This window comes from Vicugna pacos, chromosome 29, assembly GCF_048564905.1.
Source record: "Vicugna pacos chromosome 29, VicPac4, whole genome shotgun sequence".
Classification (NCBI taxonomy): domain Eukaryota; kingdom Metazoa; phylum Chordata; class Mammalia; order Artiodactyla; family Camelidae; genus Vicugna; species Vicugna pacos.
Genome location: NC_133015.1, coordinates 19,310,797 through 19,315,295, shown reverse-complemented (window position 1 = coordinate 19,315,295; position 4,499 = coordinate 19,310,797). Strand labels below are relative to the sequence as shown.

Sequence of the window (4,499 nt, the reverse complement as noted above, 5' to 3'; positions counted from 1 at the left end):
AATATTAACACACAAATATCATATAATTGATATTAATATATTATCTATAACATATACTATCTATCAAATATGTAATATATTAATATTAATGTATTAACTATTAACTGTAGTCCTCTCTTCTTGAGAGTATTTAAAGGGTCTTAACACAGACACAAACTGGGCAATAGCTAATAAAATGGAGAGGCTGTGAAAAAAGCATCACATTAAAAATGGAAGTTTCAGTGCATGCTATAGAATACCCATAACTGACTCTTTTCTTGAACTGTTTGATACTGTAATTTTATTTATTTATTTATTTATTTATTTATTTATTTATTTATTTATTTATTCATTTATTTGACATAAAGTCATCCTTGCACAGGGGCTGTGCTGATCTTTTCTGTATTGTTCCAATTTTAGTATATGTGTTGCCGGAGCGAGCACTTTTTTTTTTTAAATTGAAATAGAGTCAGTTTACAACATTGTGTCAATTTCTGGTGTACAGCATAATGCTTCAGTCATCCATGTACACACATATTACTTTTCATCTTCTTTTCCATCTTCGTTTTCATCATAGGTTACTGCAAGATAGTGAATATACCTGCCTGCCTCTCCTAGTTACAATTTTCCATCTTATTTCTATTTCTGTGTGTGCCTAAGGTGAACAAGGCTGGCTAGTTGTTTGCTCGATCTTTCCCTTTTCTCTCTGGATACCTGTCTGCCTGACACGGAAAACCCTTCCCTGCCATCCTCTAGTCTTTCTTTGCAAGGCCCCAGGCTGGAGGCTGGTACCTAAGGGGACTTTGCAAGATGTCAGGGCTGCTGGCAGTTTGAGTCCCTAAATGCATGAAGATGACCTCCTTCTCTCCCATCCCTGGTCCATGGCCTGTGGGCTTTGACCAGAAGAAGACAGAGACTTCTGTTGTAGTAAGCCAAAGAGAAGTCGAGTTCCTCTAAGTAAAATATGATGTAACTGAATTGTGCCCACGTTTAATTCTGTAGCACATATTTAAACATGAGGTTTAGTATGCCAGTGGTCTGCTTCAAAGTTGCACCCATGCACATGTACATTTCTGCGGTAAGGGTCAAAGATGACTACGCAAAAATATAAGTAAGTGCAAAATTCCATGCCTTTCCAAGGCGTCATGAACATCCCAATTGCATCTTTGAGAAAGGAAAACAGCTACCTCTTTTCTGACAAAATAAAGGGATATGTTACACCCGGAGTGATGGTTCCATGAGCGGATTCCGTAGATTCGAACAGAGATGTGTTCAGATTCCATCACTCACTAGCTGCGTAGCCTTGGGGAAGCCACTGAGAATTTCTAAGGCTCAGTTACTTCATTAGCAACTGGGGTAGAGTTGTGAGGATAAATGAGATAATGTGCCAGGAAGGGCTTATTACAATGCCTAGAACCTGGTCAATGCTACCTGTTACTTCATACAGATTAGGAAGAAAGAGGAGAAAAATAGATTAATACCTTGTTTCAGAGGCCCCCCCCCCCCCGAGTTGGAGGGGCTGTCCCTCATGCAGGAATCATACGGCAAGACAGGTTTTTGTGCCAAGCATGGCAGGACTGCATTTGTAGGACAAATAAAAAGAGGAAGAGAAACGTTGTCTCTCCATATGCAGACATTGCATAACGTTTCCTTCTTGAGTTCTCGAATCCCAGTGAGACAAGTGAGTGTGTGTTTGGGAAGGAGAACTTATGAATTAATATTTTTTCCCAGTAGAGAAGCTCACTGACACTTTGAAGTGTTTATTAAAGAGTTGATAATGAGAAAGAAACTTTTTGAACATCATATTAAAAAGTACCTCCCAAACTGCTTCAATAATTTAACCTTGGAATCACAAGACTCCACTGGAATAGAAAGAACGCATTTCTCTCTCCCCGCACTGTCCCTGGTGTATCACATGTGGACTGACAGCAGTGACGGCCTCTTTCTAGGAGTCAGTGGTGAAATGATGCTCTTTTTGTGACCAGTCGAATAATTACTGGAGTTGAAATTTGCAATCTCGATATCGAATACTTCATAATGACATCAATTTAAACTTAATACTGCTCTTATCTTTTGACAAAAATAAGGTTTAATATGTCTTTTCTCCTAGAGGGGGTGAAATAAGGAAAGACTTTATTATACAAGATAATTAAAATTCTTCCTGAGGTTAAAAGTGATTTAAAAAGAATCACAACATGAGATAATTAGGCCTTATTAGACACTTTATCTGCTTCGCTGAAGTCACTTTTTCCAGGATGATAAAATGTGCCTTTGTCTTTTTTTAGAAAGCTAGACACCAAATTTGGGGAAAAAATGATCTTCCCTCCTCCTCGTAGGCTCAGCACATGACTGTGTGAATGGATCTGGGGAAATAATTTAATGACAGGGTTACAGTTTCCAAAAGCTAGACCTTTATAGAATGTGATGGTTTCCAAGTACTTATTCATTTTTCTAGTGGAATTACATTTTACCCTCTATTTTTAGTTGGTTAATAGAAAATGATATGAATTTGTGTTTTCTGATTTTTTTTCCCCCCTGACAGGCAGAATAATAACAGATTAGTTTGGGGATGTTTAACAAAATCCTTTTGTTACTTGACAGACTCGTTTACGCTTTCTTGTGCCATAACAGGTAAGGCAAAGAACGTCAGTGTTTGTATTTTTAAGGTCTAATGAACATATAATAAAGGTTATTACCATAATCGTGCAGTACGGGATGGTATTTTTTTTAGATGAAAAGTGGTTCAGGCATTTAAAGTGCATGATGTTTTTGTAAGAGGAAGCAGGTGCCCTAGGAGCATGGGAGTTTTGCCAGAGCCCTAAACTGTACCCCTGCGTGAGGCCTGATTCTGCTTTTCTATTCTGATTTTAGACTCAGTGACAGGGATGCTCTCGCTGCCACCCTTGGCCAGTGGCTCTTCGCGCTTCCAATGGATTTTAACAGTGTTCCGTGCAACTAACAATAAGTGAGTCAGAGAGTGCTTGTTTGGGACCATACATTTATATCCAACTTATTTTTTAATCTATCGATCAGTGATTGAAAAGAAATTGTTCTACTTTGTCTTTAAGAAAACGTTTCGGTTCTATTTACCGTGACTTGCTATGCAGGTTTTAGCAAATTGTTTTTTTTTCCTTCTGAATCATCCTTTCCTCTGGGGATAGGCTAATGTATAGATCGATGCATCAGGGGCCAAGTATAATATACAAATCTTTTTGACTGAATGCCAGGTACATAGCATTGTTAAGTCTATTTTAAGGTAAGCTATCTAGAGGGAAGTAGTATGCTTTGATGGATGAATAGCTTCCGTCATGGTTTTGCAGGGTCTATTGTAAACGATATAAAGGAAATGGTTGCTTTAAAGAGAAACTTAAACAGTAAAGTAGGAATGGAATTAAGCCAAATTGTGAGCATCAAAAATATTCATTAAAGTTTTAAATGTTTTCATATAAGTATACCGTTGCTTGTCAGGCTGAGTGCTACAAACCTGTCTCTTCTCCATCAAGCTGGTAGAACCTCTCAGGAAAAGCAGGACATCTCTAGGGGACGAGCATGGGTAAGGGTCAATAAAACAGGTGTGCAAAACGTGAATGTGCAGCTTAAATTATTAATAAGCAAATGCTCATGTAGCCACTACCCAGGGAAAGAAACAGAACACTTGCCTGCACAGTGGATTTTTGTGCCTTGATTTTGGATGAGCTTAACTTGCTACACGTTCATGAATCCGAATAATCAGTGGCATCTTTTGGATTTTGCTGTGCATACATATCGTCTGTGAAAAGGACAGTTGGGTTTCTTTCTAATCTTTCACCTTTCATTCTGTTTTTTGTCTTCCTGCACTGGCTCTAAAACCTCCAGCGTAACGTTGAATAGGAGCAGCAATGCCATTCTTGTCCTCCTCCAATCTCAGAAAGAAATGTTCAACATTTCACCATTAAATACAATGCTTGATTTTTTTTTTCGGTCATTTGCTAATATTATCCTGACAGGATGTTGAATTTTATCAGATGCCTTTTCTGCCTCTGTGCAAACCATCATAATATTTAGTAAGTGCACTAAATTACATTGACTTTTCTAAGGTTAAAACAACTTTGAATTCCTGGGGCACATCAAAGTTGGTCATATTGTATTATTTCTATGTATAGCTGGATTCAATTTGTTAATATTTTATTTAGAATATTTGAAACTCTGTTCATAGTGAGATTGGCCTGCAGTTTTTCTTCCTTGTTGAGTTTTGGAATCAAGGTTATCTTGACCTTGTAAAATTACTTGAAAAGTGTCTCCTCTTTTTCTGATCTCTGCAAGATTTCTTGTAAGACTGGCGTTATTTCTTCCTTTAATATTTAGAACAACTTGCTGGTGAAGCCATTTGGGCCTGGCATTTTCTTCATGGGAATGTTTTATACTCTGTTTATTTTTATATCAGCCTTTTAAGTTGTATTTTTCTAGTAATTTGTCAATTTCATCTAAATTTTCAAAAATTTTGGTGTAAGGTTATTGTCATTTTTAGTATAATTTTCTTT

General features: G+C 37.3%; 1 non-coding gene across 1 annotated transcript; it reads right to left on the bottom strand.

The window, feature by feature from the left end:
- Positions 1-316: 316 nt before the first annotated feature.
- Positions 317-423, bottom strand: LOC116285991 (U6 spliceosomal RNA). Its single transcript, XR_004195752.1, has one exon. It is a non-coding gene; the product is annotated as a U6 spliceosomal RNA (small nuclear RNA).
- Between the last annotated feature and the right edge of the window lie 4,076 nt (positions 424-4,499).